Source organism: Balaenoptera physalus (genome assembly GCF_965194825.1).
Source record: "Balaenoptera physalus genome assembly, chromosome: 13".
Classification (NCBI taxonomy): Eukaryota; Metazoa; Chordata; class Mammalia; order Artiodactyla; family Balaenopteridae; genus Balaenoptera; species Balaenoptera physalus.
In genome coordinates this window covers 71,315,284-71,335,108 of record NC_138892.1, presented here as the reverse complement: position 1 = coordinate 71,335,108, position 19,825 = coordinate 71,315,284, and the positions used below count along the sequence as shown (strand labels likewise).

At 42.1% G+C, this 19,825-nt stretch overlaps 1 protein-coding gene and 1 pseudogene across 8 annotated transcripts in view; one reads left to right on the top strand and one right to left on the bottom strand.

The window, feature by feature from the left end:
• Positions 1–14,290, bottom strand: part of PRICKLE1 (prickle planar cell polarity protein 1) — a 106,844-nt gene extending 92,554 nt beyond the window's left edge. For 5 of the 7 annotated variants that reach the window (XR_014252808.1, XM_082422560.1, XM_082422561.1 and 2 more), the window contains exons 1-2: positions 13,823–14,290; positions 8,989–9,111 (exon numbers count right to left, since the gene is read on the bottom strand). The gene's annotated coding sequence lies outside the window, so the exon portion shown is untranslated. Of the gene's footprint in view, positions 1–8,988; positions 9,112–12,896; positions 13,261–13,822 lie in introns of those variants that run through there. The other 2 variants (XM_082422559.1, XM_082422564.1) reach the window with 2 other exon arrangements.
• LOC309641915 (cytochrome c oxidase assembly factor 8 pseudogene) overlaps positions 1–19,825 on the top strand; it is a 1,056,438-nt pseudogene that overhangs the window by 292,112 nt on the left and 744,501 nt on the right. The window lies entirely within an intron of this gene.

Sequence of the window (19,825 nt, the reverse complement as noted above, 5' to 3'; positions counted from 1 at the left end):
CATCACTTTGAAGTGAATAAATGGTCAGGAAATGAGGCAGAAGATGAAAGGTTTTGTATGTCCATTTAAGGAGCTAGAACAACAGAAACTACTGTGAGCTGTCCCTAAAACATCTCTGCAAAAGTATGCCAGCTGTAACCTGGAGGGCTGGCCTCCAGACCAAGGAGCAGATGCGACTTTATTTCTATTCCTCCCTCTAACCTTCTGCTGAGAAGGCCCACAAAGGTGTCATTAAGAGATGGAATGCCTTCTTGCAGCACTTTCACACACTCATTACCATCTGATAGCGTTTGATCTCTGAGTCATGGCTGAAGCGACCCAGATTCAAACTGGTGATTATTAATGTCACATTTCTATAGGACTTCCTATTGGAACAGCACTTATAGTCACTTGCAAATCTGCTGGGATCGGGGCCACGGCTCATTGAGTTGTTCATCTGAACAACTCACAAACTCCATCTTTGGAGATATAATATAAGTAGTACCCTACTTCCCAGTGGGCCGTCTGTAACTTCAGGCTCAGCCTAATTAGAATGTGAATAAGATCCAAGGGCCTGAGAATCTGCGTAAAAGTTAGTGATTTAATTAATCACAAAAATGATTTTTGCTACAAAAATGGAACACCCAGACCAGTAGGTATGGTGACACAGGCCAACATGTATTATTTAAGATTAATACAGAAAGAGTTTCACCACTGACTGCATATTTATACCAGCTTTTATTGGGAGAGGGGGGAGATAAGAATATTATTATGGTTTAAAAAAATATTAAGAATGCAACTAAAATGGATGCTGGGCTACTCTTATTTTCCAGCAAACCCTCTCTAAACCTCCCCCAATTAATTCCAATTTGGTCAATGGACACGCACATTTTAAACAAAATTATAATCACTATTTTTTTAAAAATTTTATTTATTTATGTATGTATGTATATATGTATGTATTTTTGGCTGCATTGGGTCTTCGTTGCTGCGTGCAGACTTCTCTAGTTGCAGCGAGTGGGGGCTACTCTTCGTTGTGGTGGCTTCTCTTGTTGTGGAACATGGGCTCTAGGCATGCAAGCTTCATTAGTTGTGGCACGTGGGCTCAGTAGTTGTGGCTCACGGGCTTAGTTGCTCCGCGGCATGTGGGATCTTCCCGGACCAGGGCTCGAACCCGTGTCTCCAGCATTGGCAGGCGGATTCTTAACCACTACACCACCAGAGAAGTCCCTATAATCACTATTGATTACATAAGTAAGTGAACATACTACTTTGAGTCTTACTTTATAAATTTTCCATATTTCCCATGTATAAACACAGTACTCACGTTTGTTAACTTTTAGTATGAATATAACTATGCCATTGTTGTAACTACATCAGATTAATAATTTGCTCTGAATATTACTACATTTTTTTAGCTCCTCATATTAAATTATAATGTAACTTATTAAACCAGACTTTTGGTAAGGGGAAGTGTACATTCTCTTAGGTCTTTAAAACACAGCTACTGTTGAATTTTGAATTGGCCACACTGAATCATGAATAAAGAGACCATTTTTAAAAGTTGCACCTGGTTAACGAATAATTTTGAGTAGATTGTGAAATAATTGTAGTCAGGGACTTAGGTAATGATGAAAATTAATAATAATAACAATATTAGCTCCCATTTATTAACGATTCCCCTAAAGTTTTAGCCTCCAAATCCAGTATTTTAGAAAAAAGGAAATTCTGAGCTTAAAATGTCATCAGGCCTCTCACATCATTCAGGAAACTGAGGCACAAAGTGGGTAAGAAGTCCAAAAAATTAAGTGACTTGTCCAAGATTACATGTAAGTTAGTAGTAGTAGAGGCTATAATTATCTAAAAGCATTTAATATAGAATATAAGCACAGCAATGTTTACAAAACAATAAAACATCATCAAACTATTTTAGATAGATTATAAGTGCTTATTTTTCCTCTTTCTTTTGTTTGTTTCTTTCTTTAGAAAAATTGAACTACTAATTTATTTAGGAATCATCAAACCAAAGCTCCTTAGGAAGGTGCATCTTGAACAAACAGGCAGCTTCCCCATCAGTAAATTGGGGACAACCTTGGTTAGACCTCTACACAAAGATGCAGTGAAGGTAAATGAGATGAATCTGAAATTGCTTTGTGTACTTCGGAGATATTAGCTGTATTAGTAATAAACAACCCCTGAGTTAAAACATGATCATTTCTGGACAAATACATTGGCACAGCTCCTTAACAGTAAAGCTGACTCACCGCCAATTTAGCCCTGGAACCTGAGACATTAAAATAATAATTTCAAGCAACCAGGTTTCTTACTGAGCTGGCTGAAATCACTTAGAGGATTAGCTTTTCACCTCTGGAATTTAAGTCAGGATTTCTTGAGTGAAAGATAGTCCATCATCCTTATTTTAACATAAAAGTCTGTCAGAAGATACTACCTTTTTTTTTTTAAGGTTACAGAGCAGCATGGGTGCATTATGAAGTGGGAAGTCACATAGCTCACAAATATTTGGTCTTACTTCTATTAATATAGCATCCATTCACTATATGATTACATATCATTGAGCACTTTGTGGTGGAGAGAAGGGAGGAGGGGTATTTGATCAGTTTCTTTCCTCATACTCCATAACATTTCTCTGGCTTTATTCAGATAAGGGAGGAAACAGCTCAGAAACTCCAGTGTAGCTGCCACCCGCACCTCCGCACACCCCCCACCACCCCCCCCCCCACGCCCCCAGCCAAATACACCAAAAGACTCTGTTTCGGAGATTTTCACTCAGATAAAAACAGCAGTCAGGTCTCTGTTTTGTTTTTTTGTTTTTTTTTTTTAGAAATTCACGTTCTTTTATTTATTTATTTATGACTGTGTTGAGTCTTCGTTTCTGTGCGAGGGCTTTCTCTAGTTGCGGCAAGTGGGGACCACTCTTCATCGCGGTGCGCGGGCCTCTCACCATCGCGGCCTCTCTTGTTGCGGAGCACAGGCTCCAGACGCGCAGGCTCAGTAATTGTGGCTCACGGGCCCAGTTGCTCCGTGGCATGTGGGATCTTCCCAGACCAGGGCTCGAACCCGTGTCCCCTGCATTGGCAGGCAGATTCTCAACCACTGCGCCACCAGGGAAGCCCTGTTTTTTTGTTTTTTTTAAAGGTTATTTTATGACATATAGATTTTTCTTTTTTTTTTTTTAATTTATTTTTGGCTGCGTTGGGTCTTTGTTGCTGCGCACGGGCTTTCTCTAGTTGAGGCTAGTGGGGTCTACTCTTCATTGTGGTGCGCGGGCTTCTCATTGCAGTGGCTTCTCTTGTTGCAGAGCACGGGCTCTAGCCACGCGGGCTTCAGTAGTTGTGGCATGTGGGCTCAGCAGTTGTGGCTCGCGGGCTCTAGAGCGCAGGCTCAGTAGTTGTGGCGCACAGGCTTAGTTGCTCCACAACATGCGGGATCTTCCTGGACCAGGGCTCCAACCGTGTCCCCTGCATTGGCAGGCGGATTCTTAACCACTGTGCCACCAGGGAAGTCCTGGTTTCCGTTTTTACTTTATATATAACATTAAAATGGTCCACAAATGCCTACCCTGGAAAATGAGGGTGGCCATTTGCTAACTTTATGGTTCTATTATGAGAATGAGAATGTAAGAGTAAAACCCTCTAACTAGCTTATACACATTATTATACATATTATTAGATCAGGGAGGGGTGTTCCAATTCGAAGCTCCCTAAATATTTGCAGTCATTCATTCTGCAGGCATTATGTGCCTATGTGCCAGGCACTATAAGAATGGGCATAAAGCCGTATACAAGACAGCATAGAGATTTCTTCCTGGAACAAACAGCTACAATAAGTAGGTATCTGTCCAGGAGTGGTAAGTGCTATGGAGAAAACTGAAGCAGGTTAAGGGGTTTTGGGAGTGCTAACTGGTGGCTGGGAAGGCAGGGGCGCTGCTGTTTCATGTAAGGTGATCAGGGAGGGCTTCCCAGATATCAGATGCCTTTTGAGCCGAGACCTGAAGGGATGGAGTGAGCCATCTTCCCACTTGGAAAAACCAACACGTGTGCTTTTATATTAGCTTGAAGTCCAGAACAAACAAGATTAGCTGTGAAACTTCAGGAAAGTGAAACCTACAAATAATAAGGCTTATACCATACTTTGGACCAGCCCTCAATTTACCTCCAATGATCCTGAAACCCTGTTTAGCGACTACTTAATCTTTTTCCTGACTAAAGTGCCTCACAGTAGTATCCCTTCACATAATGACTAAGAGAGAGCTTTCCTGTTAACGTTGTACAAACAACCCAAGCAGATAACTCAGGTGTCAGTGTCCACTCTGAGGCCCTGATTAGTTGATCTGGCAGTGGGTGTAGGAAAAAAGAGCTCACGCTAGCTGATTTTGCTACTGGCCATGCCTTCACAGTGTAAAAGTTCAGAGGAAACTGGACAGTTATCCAGGTTTTAAAGAGGTGAATTTTTAAAGTTCTTTTAATTAAAAACAAAGCACCCTTCCTCCCCTCAAGAACGGCAACATACAATAACAACAAAAAAATCAAGTAAACTAGGTAAGTATCAAATGTCTCCTTTTGTTCCTATTATGCAGACACAGCCAGCAGTTACACTGATTGGTTTAAGTTCTTTTTATTTAGTCTATGTTCTACAGTAATGGTAATAATGGATAATGATAGGAAATAACCCAATTTTTCAAAGACTGAAGAAAAGAGCAAAGAAACAAAATGGGCAACAAACTCTTTTAATCAATTTGCACACAACTATGCAACCAAGAATTTTCCTACCCTTGATAATAAAACTTTCAGATGCATCATAGTTATGAGAAAAACAGAGTGTGCTTCTCATATTTTATTGAGATTTTCTGATTTATCGTATCTAGAACAATATATATATGTGTGTACATACACATATATCTATGTATACACACATGCACTGTGGATATGGACACTTTAAAAGCACTTTATATGTTATGAAATATATGATGTGGAATCATGTCTGTAAAAGGATCCAACATAATTGCTGGCTATAAAAAACAATTATAATTAGCAATACGATTTAAAAATTTTGACCTTTGTAATTTAAAATATTTTAAAATAAGACTTAAAATTGTAATAAAGTTGTAAATTTGTCAGATAAGCTCTGAAACCTTTATAGTGATTTGGTTGGGTTATACTTCTTAAACTGACACACATAGGTCATGGCAGAAAATTGAACAATCATTCATTCAACAAATGCAGGAGCCCAAGAGATAAGGAAACATAAGACACATTATGGTTTTCATAGGATAATCTGTTTTTCATAGTACATTAATTACACTTTCAAGTAATATGCTTAGTATCTTTTTTGTCAACCTCCAGATACCTTTTCAGGTGATGTAACTCCACATTTAAAGCAATGAGACCAATTGTTAATCTGGGAAAAACTACAATCAGTACACTATAGAGTATCCCAAAAGTCTGAAAACATAAGGGAAATAATGTATTTATTATGTTATTTTTCAGATGAACAATTACATCCATTGTTTTAAATTTGGAGGCACTTTACCTGAAAGGTAACTGGAGGCTGACAAAAAACATATTGAACATATTATTTTACTTTATTTCATTTTTAATTTATCTTTTATTGAGGTAATATTGGCTTATAACATTATATAAGTCTCATGTGTACAGCATTATATTTATACTTCTGTGTACACTACAGAATGTTGACCATATTATTTTAAAATAACTAACATCACATTTTCAAAGATTCCTGAGTTTTGGGGCTCTCTGTTGTTGAGTGTCCATTATGTGCCAGGCACTGTGTTAGGCGTTGGGTATGAAATGGTGAACTAACGTGGTTCCTCCCTTATATCAATTACCATCTACTCACAGGAGCAGAACATAGATCTTCCCAGAACTGAGTTAAAATGATGTCTATATTTTGACAGCAACATTAGGAATGAATGTAGCTGTTAAGAATGAATGAACAAGTGAACAAAACAGAAAGGAAGGAAGGAAAGAAAAATGTTCAGTCTAGTAGGATTAGAAACATAAAATTTTAGAACTGGAAGGAAATCTTAGAGATCATCTAATTTAGTGGCTCTTAACCACAGCTGTGTATCAAATTACTTGAAGAGCTTTTTCAAGTTAAATGTGAAAGACCCCACCCCAAACCTGCTGCCTTAACAATCTCTGTGTGTTTGCATTTTGAAAAAGCTCCATAGGTGTTTACGGTTCAAACCTTTGGTTAACATGCACTGACCTGGCCTAATTCCTTTACTTTATATGTGAGGAACTGAGGCCCAGAAAGGCTGAGTGGCTGACTAGAAATCACACAGCTATTAGACTACAGTCCAAATTTTCTGATTTTCAGAAAATGATGGTAGAAAAACTGTCTTTTTCTGTACTATTATATTGCATCACCACTGTCTGTTCTTGAATCTCTGCTCAAGAAGAAACAGGATAAACGGACAAGTACTTGACCAAAAGTTACTGAACCAAAGTAAAAAAAAGCTAGTGTGTACAGGCAACATGAACACATAAAAAACAAAGACCCATCATGTACCATTGTAACCTGGTTGCTTCCTGCTTAAACAGCCAAGTCAAGCCAGTTTAAAACTCTCCCACACAAATATCATTATTCCTATCAGTTTCTCATTTCAGCACTGCATTGAATAATAATTTTGGCTTTTGTGGGTAAGGAGAAGAAGAGAGTGATTTTTTCTGGTTTATTCCTAAAATTCAGAAGGTTAAAAAAAAATATGTTTCCAATACCTCAATATGAAGAAAGCCTGGTCTGCTTTTAACACGTTTGGCAGTACTTGAGGACATGTTTTTGGCTATTAGCCTGACAAGCTGTTTAAGCTTATAGAAGACCCACAAAGGGAACTTATATGATTAAGTTAGTTAAACACAAACATCTTTTCTGTATATTTTATTCCCTCCCTTCACATTCACAAAAACATAAAAGGCTAAAGCATTTCAGAACTAGGTGAGGGGGCAAGTTATTTATCACTTCAGCTCCCTTCCCAAGGCTTGTGTAAATAAGAACTGAAGCAACTCAATGAAATTATTCATATGATCCTTGCAAGGAACAAAGCTAAGCATCAGAAAGGAGTTCAAAATTCCTACGAAGCATATGAATTTTCTTACAAGAAACATCTGTGATTCTCTAATGCACTTCAGAGCTAACTTTATCTCTTTCTAAAAATTATGTAACATGCACATACTTCAAGCACTGAACATACTTATTAATTACATAGTCACGGAAGAATTTAAAATGCTATCTCCTTTTGACACACATTATAACAAGTATTTCAACACTAGAGCACTAAGGAGTCTTCTTACATAAAATCTAAAAGTTCCTGAAATTGTTTGGCAGAGATATTTTATTTATTTATTTTTAGGTCTTTTTAAAAATTAGTTATCTATTTTATACATATTAGTGTATCTATGTCAATCCCAACCTCCCATTTCATCCCATCACCACCCTCCCTTCCCCGCTTTCCCCCCTTGGCGTCCATACGTTTGTTCTCTACATCTGTGTCTCTATTTCAAGGCAGAGATATTTTAAAGCAAAACAAAATGCCATGCTATCTAGGTCTTTTTCAGATCCTAATGAAGGAACGTAGATTATTCAAGCATGTAAATAACAGAGTTGGAAACATCAATTACAGTTAACAAGTTATGAGTTTCTTCAGAAGAATACCATACTATTTACTTATCACTGAGATAAAAGACAAAAAAAAAACAAGTACAAATGCCTCTCGTGAAACTATAACATGGTCTAAATCAGTTTACTATTATTAGATTAAAAGAATGTTGTGTATGAGTGTGTGTGTGTGTGTGTGTGTGTATCCAGAAGACTGCACTGCAATGAGGGCAGAGGAGCTGGCCAATATAGAAATGGGTTTTAATAGACTTTCTACTTCAACCATAGTTACTATAGTGGGTTTTGTCACTATAGCAATGGACCTGGGTGGGCTGAGTATTTGGCAGGCTGGGGTACTCAGCTGGTAAAGCAACATAAATCTCATTCTACCTTGAGTTGAGTAAATTTCCTCTGAGAAGGTTTGCTTAATTGAAAGAGTTTTCAAGGAGAAAGGACAAGTCTAAGTGTCGGTTGGTGGGTGCTTCTTACACTAAGGCTAACCTCGCACCCTCTCCTAGCTTTGGTCAAAGCCCCCCACCATCGTTCATTAGTGGTAGGACATTGGATGCAGGCAGTAACTTAACCTCCAGGATCTCAATGATCCCTAGCAGCCTGGGTTAATTTCAGCTGTCTCTACAGGGGTTACATGAAATATGGCATTTACAAATTTGGATTATACAGCACTATTTATTACATGATGGAAGATTTCCAAAAATGCCAGAAGAGATGTTGGCATTTATGCAAGTCAACTACTGTTCAACCCAAAGAAGCACTATATTCTATAGGATGTGTTTGCCAGGATTGAAAGAGCCTATGTGAAAACACCCTAATTGGGACCATCTTAGCACCTCAGCTATTGGATACCCTCTAGCTCTAGGTGTTATGTTTCAAATGGGCCAACAAACCATCCTGGAAACAGAACTCCACAGTCCTGCAACTAATCCCTTCACTCTAAATCCTGAAAGTGTATATTTTCTTATTTTCAGATTTAATAAGTCAAGTATATCTGGTAGCTATTAAAAGATTTAAGCCACTACTGTTTTAAAAGGTTTCAGTGTTCAGAGATTTCAAGCCCACAGAGGGGGTGATCTGGCGGGTTTGGTGGCTTGTAGAATGGTGAAATTATTTCCATGGTTCCCTCCCTGCCCCGCCCCCCCCCATGCCCACTGTTTTAAGAATATTCTTATTGAACTTTTCTCTACTTTTTAAATGTGTCTTTAACATATGTTCATGGGCTCACAAAAAGAAAAGTAGAAGAAGTTGAAGGAAAGACACTGTACCCAATAATCTTCAGTGACCGAAATAGATAATTATAATGACAGATTCCCTAAAGAAAGAGGGGGAAAAATTCGAAAAACGTTGGCTACTTACAATATGTGATCAGATAACCTTTCCTTCTTTTCTTCTTTGGGGAAATCCAAACTGCTGTACAATGTTTCTTTAAGTTTTCCTTTATTGAACAGTCCTCATGCTTGCACAAAGCCAAGGGCCATCCTAGAAAACCAGGGCCGATACTGTGTCACATTAAGTGGTGGCTACCTTATATCAGACTTTTTTTAAAAGGTGACAAAAAATGGGGTGGGGGAGAGAAGGTGGTTATAAAAAGCTTCCCAGGAAACCAAATAGCCTTTATTTAAATTAAAAGCAATCACAGCCTGATTCTTGGAACACACTTGGAAATGCTTTTTGGCATGCAGCTGCTACATGCCGCCAATATTGTGTGTAATTGGAAACATTTCAAACAGAATTGTTACCAAAGTCAAAGACCATAATTGTAAGCTGTGGGATCTGCACTGCAGATAAAAGCAGGGCAGCTGAGGGAGAGCACGCTGCACCCAGGGGTCTCCTTAAGGCCACATCTGACTACAATATTTTCACTGTATTATTGACAACTCTTTCTTTCCAGAGGCCCAATGAGACAAGAAGGAAACAGAGAGAAGCGTACACAAAGCAAAAACTGGTGGGTGCTATAAATCAGCAGTCGGGACAAAACTCTTAGAAAGGAGTACATGACTTTAGTACTTCAACAACTGAAATAACACAGCCCGCACTTTTTTTTTTTTTTTCTTCTGAAGTGTAATCCACTAGAAATGAAAGGCTTCTCTCCCAAGAGTTTAGAACAAACCTACCAGTGAGAAAAAAATGCAACTGCAGTCGAACTGGTCAGTTGTTTTTTAGGAGCGCTTCGGACGAAGTTACGGACAGGAAGGAAAAAGTTCAGTAAAGGGGAATGACAGCTGCTCGCTAGTTTACAGCTCTAAGTTTTAAAATGTTTACACTGGCTTCTGCCTTGCTGGTATTTTTATTTTTATTTTACATTTAAAATCTCTCTTCATAAGGAAATGAATCTGGAGAGGTCTAATCAGTTCAGGCTGGGCAATCGTTCTTGTTCTAGAGAGGTCCCTTCAAAAGTGACCAAAATGCATTTAGAGTTTAGTCTAAACAAGCGCACAAAACAGAGACACAGGAAGAATTACTGCATTCTTTTTGAGAGGTTTGAACCGCCCCCCACCCCCCGCACCGCCCCCGGGGGACTGGAAATAGAGCCAGCGGACCACTGGCTCAGGAACGGTTCTTGGAAAAATCGTGTCATTCTGGCACACGGGAGAGGGGTCCGATTATTCTGTCGTGTCTCTGCGCCAGGAGTGTCATGACATCAGCGTGCTTCATCTTGTAAAGCCTGTCTCTTCGCACCATCCCTCCTTCAGGAGAGAGGAGAGTGAGGGAAATGGAGAGGGAGGTGGGCCCCCATGTGCAATTTCGGGCCAGGCCTTTTCCACTGTTCCAAAATGTTACTCCACCAACACACACTTAGTTAACCTCCGCGACATCACTTCTGCACGGCCACAGACAGGAAGGTTGGCTATTGGTTGCCGGCGGCGCTGAGGTGCTACGCTTGTGTTCGTCCAGAGACGGAAGAGTCCAGAAGGGGGGCCGGCTGGGTCCTGGCACTCGGCTCTGGCTCCACGTACCGCCTGAGGTTTCGAGGAACTGCATCAAGGCAGGACTTGGCACCAGGACTACTGTACTTCCCTCTCCCAGCTCGTTTGCTAATACGACCTTCTAAAGACATTAGTGTGTAATACGGTACTGCTTTATTCTGTGACCAGAAGACAAAGCAGGAGTGGCCCCTCAAAACACCAACCAACCAGCCAGCCAAGAAATATAACTCATTCACTTTCCTAATTCCTCTTGATTGTGAAATAATTGGACCTGCATTTAAGCAAACTGAATATTCTCACATGAATAAGAGTTAAACAATTAACATTATTTTATGTAACCTGGAGGGAAAAAAAAGAGAGCTATTTTTTTTGCATCTTTAACATTTCTATGCACAGATGAGAATCACTTTGATTTTTAAAATTACTTTCCTTCTTTAAAAGAAAAAATTTACTCTTTATAAACTACTTTAATGGGAAAATTAACAGTAGTAACTAGAATAATCTTTTCTGAAAATTGTTTCCAGTAATATGGACAACCCAAACTGTATCACTAAAATAGTTACTTAATTACTGGAGAATCATTTAAAAAATTCTTGTTCCATCTCATGAGTATTATGAAAAGTCACTCATAATACTCAAGTATTTGTTTTTGGTTTTCAAGTAGTTATAAACGGTTTTAGAGAAATTATCTTACAGTGTCACTTTTTAAAACTTAGATTTCAGCTTACTTTTTAAAATTCTAACTTAAGAAATTTTAAATTGTAACCTTTTTTCTTTTGTGTCTTTTCAGTTATCATAGCAGAGGACATTAGGAATAACCAGACTTTTACCCATATCTGACTCTAAACTTAATAGTTTAGCTATTAACCGTATAAGGGTCTTTTTTTTCCTCCAGCTGATATTAGCTTTTATTTGGGTGACCCAAGCTGACTCATTACAACCTCCTTTATTATAGAGACAAATGGCGGTTCCATGGACCTTGATTTTGAAAACATGATAAACTTTTAATTAAAGGTTCAGTGGTATTGCTGGCAGAACTGATTGAATCTGTCACTTGAGTAAAATACATCACTTTTCTTTTAAAAACCTGTGAACCAACAGGCTCCCTCAGTGATAAATCACCAATTAGTACCAAATTAAGGATTGAAAAATTAATTTACAAAATCCATTCTCTCACATCAATATAGCTACCCCTATGTCCCATCCAGTCCTTTAGCCCTCTCTCCCTCCCTCCCACACTGATTCACAAGAAGAAGTCACTATTGTTAGCCATGGCTTATTAAAAGAGATTTTCAAGTTCATCAGCAAGTGTGCTAACTTTCAACTGTGGGTAACGTGCATTCATTTCTAGCACCTTTTAGTATTAATAGGTAGAGCACATGCATTATTAACCTTTAAATCCTTTGTATAAACATTTCTGGAAAAGCTTGTAAAATATCTCCTTCTGTGTTTCCTGACTCGCCAGTTGATGGCATTTAGGAACCTCCTGGTACCAGCAGGTGCTGTATTTTGTTTTCTTCAGGCTCCAGCTGGGCTACAATGACAGATTCCTGTCCCAGGCCCAGCCCAGCCACCTAGGCTAGGACCACATGGAGGCAAACTGAACCGGGCCCCGCCAGACAGCAAGATAAATGGCTGCTGTTTAAGTTTAAAATCCCCTAGTGGGAGTAAATATTGTTCCAAAGAAAAAGGCTTGACAAATATTGCGTCATCCTTCCAGAGCTGTCTTGATTAAAGCAGAATCTTTGGATTAAGTTGGTGCTCCATTCAAAATGTATCTATCTTGCTGTCATGGGATTTTTTTTTTCCTTCCTAGTGTCTGAAAACAGACATATTGTTGGGGATGGTGAAACAAGGCTGCCACCTCCCAAGGGGCTAGAGTCCACTCTGATAATAGAAGGCGGCTGAACATTGACACTTCACTGAGGATAATGGAGACAGCAAAGGCTTAGTGGGAAAAGGCCAGTTGTCACCTAAGTGACAGGCAACAGCTGAGCTCACACATCTGGAGCCAGACCAGGGCAAACATTCAGCAACCCTCACCCGTCTACACCTTGGGTTTGGTCTGAAGTAACAGACGAAGTTCCTTTTACTCCAAAGGCACATTAGAAATTAACTGATGGTGAACCGCATCGATTATATAACATCAGCTGTAGACAGTGCCTTCTGAAGTCTGGTTAAAATCGGGAGGTAGACAAAACTGTACCGGCATGCACAAATACAATTTCATTACATGTAATCTGTCCTTCATAAAACCCGTCCCCAAAGCCACATATATATGCACGCTTTTTATAGCACAAATGCATCTGAACTCCTCGGGAGAGGCAAGATCCTTACATGTTCTTTTCCTTTAGGCAGTTCCCATGCTGTGTTTTTCACCTTGCTCAGGGCCGCAGCTCTGCCTACCATACTCTTCAAAATCAGCAACCAAACGTGTTTGGTTTATGACTCTGAATCCTCCTTAGGGAAGCTGGAACCCACGGCAGTGCCAGCCATCCTCCCCCCACCCCCACGTCCTTCTTCAGCCTCCGGAAGACAATCTGTGGACGATTTTCCCAAAGTCCCCCAAATAACACGGCACTGCCAACAGTCACTGGCGATGCCGTCTGTTTTTCTTAGAAGGCAATGAAAATTTAACAGCTTTCTGCTGCATCCTGAGTCCCGGTCCTGCTAATTATTAACATGCCCAGTTTCTCCAACTTTTTCTGCCTAAAGGGAAGAAGACTCTCCCATTCTTTCCCATATACGTGCAAAATCCGGAAAACACCACTGCTGGGGCGGGGGCGGGGGCGGGAGGGGGGAGCTGATGCACCTCAGCCAAAAAGCAATCGGCCCTTTCCCCAGAGCTTTAGGGGAGAATAGGCACCCTGCCTCCGGACGCCAGTAGGTGACAGGCGATCCTAAGAGGTGGACACGGACCAATGCACCCCGGCCTCCCCGCGCCCCGCATCGCCCCAACTCTGGGGCCACTGAGCGGGTTTCCACGCAGGAGAGAATCAAGGGAAGAGTTGGTTGTGATGCAGCAAGCAGGAGCCGTGCGGGCAGCCTATCTGAAGCCCTCTTGGTGCTGCAGCCCCAGTATCTGCTTTCACTGTCTACCCAGCCCAACAAACCGACTATGCCCATCTCCCCCATTTTCTGCGACACCGACCCAGTCTGGGTGTCACAGACCCCCCGCAGTGACGCGGACCGTGCCGGGCCCTTCCCCCGCGGCGCTCGCCCCTCACCGCCGCACCCGCAGCCCCTCTGCGGAGCCCACTCACCCCGGCGAGGGAGCGGGACTCGGCTGGACTGTCGTCGGCGCCGCGGCGGGTCTGCGGAGCTGAGGTCCGCGGCGTCAGCGGCGGGCGAGGGTGGGCAGCACGCGAACCATCCGAAGCCCGGGACGTGGCCGTGCCGGCCGCGGTGCCCCTCGCGGAGGTCAGCGCAGGCTGTGCGAGGCGGGCACGCTCCGGGGCGCGCTGTCGGGCGCGGCGGCCGCGGGAGGCGGCGCTCGCTGGGCTGCAGGCGGAGTGCGCCCTGCTCCCCAGCCCGCGCCGCGCTGCCGCGCACCCCGCCCTCGGCCGCCTGCCCGGCGCTAGCGAAAACGCGGAGCGCGGACGCCGCCGCGGGATCAGGGCTGTTCGCGCGCCCACGCGCCCCTGGCTCCGCCTGGAAAGGCCGGGTCGGCGCCCGGCTCCGGCGGCGGGGCGGGCAGGACCGGCTCGGCGCAGCGGGAGGGCTGAGCTGGGCGCGGGGGATCTGCTGGATGAAGTTCGCCTGGGCACAGCCCAGGTTCTCAAGTGCACTTGGGTCGCCTCCTCTGCCCCGCCCCCGATCTTAAGCCTTTTTTTTTTTTAACCAACCATTCTGATGGATTGAAAGACAGGAAGGGTGAAGCGGGGAAAAAGACAAACCCAATTTCCTCTGATCAAACGGTTTGGGGGTTGCCTATTTGGGTTTCTTCTCCTTTGGCGTGGGGGAGGGGGGTAGTTAATTAAACTCTTACTTAGATTCCTTCCGGCGCGCCTCGCCTCGCTGGGGACCCGCTTGGACTCGATACTATCTCGTGTAATCCCACAGGCTGGGCTGTCTCCGCCTCGGAGCACGAAGCCAAAGATTCAGCCTCTAGTCTGTTCCCTTCCCTTCCCGACGATCCTGGTCGTCTCAAAAAAAACAAAAACAAAAACAAAAAAAACCAAAAAACAAAACTCTAAGTCTGGGGAGTGCACGTGAGAACCTCAGCCCATCGCAATGTCCCCAACCTGACCCAAGTTAGCGTGGCGAACTTAAAGCCGTGTTCAAAGTGTTAATTTGATCACGATGATCATTTTTCATTGGCCAAGCTAATCTCCATGTTTTCATTCTGCCCAGTTCCCAGGGCTGGGCTCTCAGGCGCTTTCGCTCAGGAGGAACTTGGACTTAGCTTGTTTGAAAGTTCTGCCCTGACATCTGGGTTGCCTTAGAACCTTAAAACCCTTCACTCGTTCCAGTTCCAGATCATTGGAGTCTCACACCGTGGGAGTACTGTTTCCCCCGTTGCAGAAGGTGAATCCGACAGCAGCTGCTGAGCCCAACTTCACGGGTGTCTCTGCAAAGCTGGGGCTTCGTTGACCTCTCAGTCCCTTCTACAACCCTCTAAGACACTGTAACATCTTCCAGAAAGATGAGGATGTGTGTATGCGTGTGTGTGTCGGGGGGGGGGGTGTTGATCGATGCATTTTTTTATTCCTTTAAGAAAAATCAAAACAGCCAATTTCAGAGCACCAAATCTCCTCGATTTTCATTGGGAGTAAAACAAGGGAATACTAAACAAATTCGGAGCCGATGAAAAAGAGGATGTAAAGCAATAACATCTAAAGGCAGAAGGAAGGAGAAAAGGTACAAATCTAGGAAAATGTTTGACCACAGCCCTGTGCTCTGTGATTCCAAGTCAGATTCAGATCTCCCTGCACTGTCGAAACTTTCTCCCCTCTAGATTCACGACTGAGTTTCTAAACCTCTGAGCATAGATCCCTCAGGAAACAAGGCTGTTGCTTTTGAAATAACTCCACTTGTTCCTGGTGTTTGTAACTGACGGGAATCTAAGGAAAAACGATCTGGGCTGTCTTGCTCCTTGGCATTTTATTGGAGTTGGCCTTTTAAGTTGTGTCTGTTTATCTTGCCAGGGTTACAAATGCTTCTATTAAGCTGTAAACTTTTATCTTCTACCTAAACTCCAGAAATGCCAAGAAGACTGACAAAATGATTTATTCCACCCATAGAGGTCATGAAAATTAGTACTTAGAAGGGCAAAGAGTCCACTCTCCTATTAGCATCTGTGGGTGCCTATCTGTCTATTGTCTCAATGGAGACCTTCAAACGAAAGTCAGTTTCCCAACAAACTGAATGACGCAGTGCAATAGAGTCAATGGAGGATGGAGTGGAGGACAGCATCATTGAACTCCTGCAGCTGTGTCTTCATGAGAAAGTCCTCTTTGATGGACCAGTAGACACTTGTAGCAGGCAGAGCTGAGCATGGAGAAGCTCAAGAGGAGGATATTTATGGAAACCGCACTTGGCTCTCCCTATTAACTGGAGACAATGCTACTTTCTTATGATTAGAAATGAATCTGATATCGGAGGACTTACAGCTCTATGGTGACTTCACAAAGGTTTTGTTTGTTGAGCACCTATTGTTTGGTATCTAACATGCTGGGCACAGGAGGACATTCATAATTGCCCCTTAAGAGGATTGTTGCCTCTTTGGACAATGCTCTGGGAAGCATCTTTTGGACCCATTGCAAAGACGAACCCTTGGTCTTCAACCAGGACTCACAAAATTACTTTGGGTGGTACATGTGATAATTTGTGGTCAGAGAAATTTGAGTTCAAATCTCAGCCCAACTGCTTACCAAATGCAGCCTAGAATAATGTAGTTAGGATTAAAGTGGTGCTTAGCTTCTTCATTTGTAAGTGAGGATAATAATATCCCCCTCAGAGAGCTGTTGGGAGGATTGAATGCTAGGTATGCAGTAGAGACTAAGTAGGTGGAAAGTTTATACAATGCCATTGTATAAGGCATTGTCTCACACCACCCTTCTCTACACCAGCCTCCATGCAAAATCCTACAAATTAGGAAAGAACCATTTTGAACATAATCTGAAAAAGCATTCTTCATTGTGGACTATTCGGTTGCTTCTGGGTCTTTTATATTAATGGTGTTATTTTCTTTGTCTTTACAAACCAACAAGTACCAAATCTTTTATAAATAAATCAATTCACTTAGGGAATGTCTACTTTTCTTTTAAAGCTTTGATAACAAATGCATCTTTTTGTAAATGATACCTTTATGCGTTGAAGTGTCCTTCAAATATTCATGTGTTGGAGTCCTTGCTTCCAGTATCTCGGAATGCAACCTAATTTGGAAACAGGGTCTTTACAGAGATAATCAGGGAAAAAATTAGGTCACTGGGTGAGCCCTAATCCAGCATGACTGGTGTTCTTCTAGAAAGTGCAAACAGACACGCACATAGGGAGAGTAGCATGTGAAGAAGGCAGAGGTCAGGGTGATGTGTCTTATAGATAAGCCAAGGAACCACCAGAAACTAGGCACGAGACTTGGAACAGATTCTTCCTGTGGTTCTCAGAAGGAACCAACCTTGCTGACACCTTGATCTCAGACTTCTAGCCTCTAGAGCTGTGAGACAATACATTTCTCTTGTTTAAGGCACCCAGTTTGTGTGCTTTGTTATGGCAGCCCCGCTGACAAATACAATTCCCAATCAAGTCACGCTATGAATGCCTTGGCTCGCTGAAGAGTACTTTCACGTGAAGATGAGGAGTTCACGACGGTTTAGGCCACAAGCTTGGGACTTTAAAAAGGAAGAACCTGATGGTGTTGTCAGGCTCTGTTTGATTCCCAGGTCTGCTGGGTTCCTAGACTTTGCTTGGTTCCTGTTCCTTGTGTCTCTTGTTTGCCCACATCTGGGACTCTTTTCCCTGACCTGCAGACTCAGCCCTACTTAATGTTTCCAGAATGAGTCATCTTGACCCTGTAATGACCTGCACGGGGTTAGCTGTAAGGCATGTTCCCCTGTTGAGGAATCCTACATAGACTTCCCAGTGCTTTCTGGATAGAGTGCACCCTATTTGGTTAGCCTAAAAGGTCTTCCATATTTGCACTCTGCTTATCTTTCTAGTTTATTTTCCTACCACTCCCCATCCTATTTGCTCTTACCATATTAAGCTATTTACAATTCCTTGAAAGCATCAAGCTATTTTATGCCTCTGTGCTTTGAACACATCTAGAACATTACCCACTGACAAAAGGTCCTATTTATTAGCTAACTCCTGCTTATCCTTTAAAATTCAACTCAAGCATCAACTTCTTGACAGTCCATTGATTTGCATATTTGTTGTTTTGTCTGCCCAGCATTTGTTTCTCCTTTGTAATACCCCAGATTTCCTTTGGGGAACCACCTTCCTTCACTGTGAGTGCACAAGCTTTCATTGCAGACTCATCCCTGGTTTTGCTGTTGGGATCATGTGACCCAGACCTGGAAAGGGAGAGCTCTGGATCCCCCTGATCAAAAGATTGGTTCAGGGAAGGGTATGTGATCCAAGTCAGGTCACATGAGATTTGTGCACGAGCTTTTAGGAATTCCACAACAACAAATTCAACAAATATGTACTGAGCACTGATGTACCAGCCACCTTTTTACTGGAAATCCAACAGTAAACCAAACAGACAGTCTCTACCCCTGTGGATCTTCTTTGAGCCCCTGGATCAAACCCTACCTGAAAACAACTACCACTGAACTTGTCAGATTACATCAATATCTTGTTGTTGTTATTTAAGCCAATTAGGGGTTTAAATGACTTAAAATTAAAGAATACTCACTGGTATATCCCTCCCCCATTTAGATGCGACTTTTCTCTGTTCAACTTTCTACTCCTTTATCACTTTGTTTAATTAATTAAACCTGACGTTATTCCAGAAAAGATTTAAGTCCACTTACAATTACGCAACAATAAAATGCAGCAAGTTAATGTTAAATTGTAATTTGAAAATAGTTATGAAATGTGAAACAGAAATGAGGCAAATTCATAAAATTCATCCCATAAAGAGTGGGACACAATTTAGCTTTTAGGTTTCTAGCAGCCAGTATAATAAGGGTTACATAATTCTTACACAATTGAAAATGTATTTAAGGTAAAACAATCCTATTAAGAGAAGCACAACTATTGCTAAATCAAAGAGCAGAAAGTAGCACCCTCACCCCAGGTCTTTATGAAGAAGGCTCTAGAAAAATGACAAACAATATCCTCAACAAAATCGTCACAGAAGCACACAACAATGTGTCACTTGAGGCTGTTTCTCAGAGCATCCCTCAATTCACTCTTCAGAAAATCCATGTTTCATCCAATAAAGATGTTAAAAAAAAAAAAAAGGAAAATCCATGTTTCAGAAGGAGCAATTTAATTCACTTCATTTTGTGACGGCACTTCACAGAGTGTAAGCAATGACATTAAAGTGAGAGGTCCAGAGTGCTCTGGTAGTGCATAGCATAGGCAAGCTACATAGTTGGAGGGGACAGAGGTAGCATGAGGGAAGGCTTCCTAGAAGAAGAGTCACCTGAAAGATGAGTTAACCTAGGGAAAGATGTATGTGTGCGTGCGTGTGTGTGTGTGTGTGTGTGTGTGAGTGTACATGTGTTCAAGCATTTTAGGCAGAGGGAACATCACGTGTAAAAGTGAGGAGGAGAGTGTAAATATGGCGAATCTGAGAAACTGAAACATGTTCCATCTGGCTGCAGTCTGAGGTACTCGGGGAGAGTGATGGTGGAGGTTTGGATGAGCCTCGAGAGATGGGCAGAGGCTGGGTCATGAATGAGCTTAAAAGCAGGGACAAGTTTGTTGGGGGAAGATTCAGTTTTGGAAGACAAGAGAAAGTAACCTTCAATATTAACTAAGAAGTAGTTAAAGCAAGTGCAAGGAGCTAGGGAGAAAGCAGTGTGCAAGAATTCAAGAGAAGAGAGTAGTACCTACCCTCTTCTGCTAAATTTTAGACTGTCCAGAGCAGACTATGTTCCATGGAGCCCTAAGAGTTCTATCGAACCCCTAAACTAAGAGGTTTGATGGAGGCACTCAGAGGGCCTGACAGGCGGGTCCTGGGCCCCTCGAGGGGTTTCAGCAGTTTATTTATATCCATAAAGTGGACCAACAAATCTGCGTATCCTTCAGGCAATCCTCCTTAGATAAAAGTGCACTGGGCTTTGGGGAGTTTGACCAGCAGTGATCTTGAA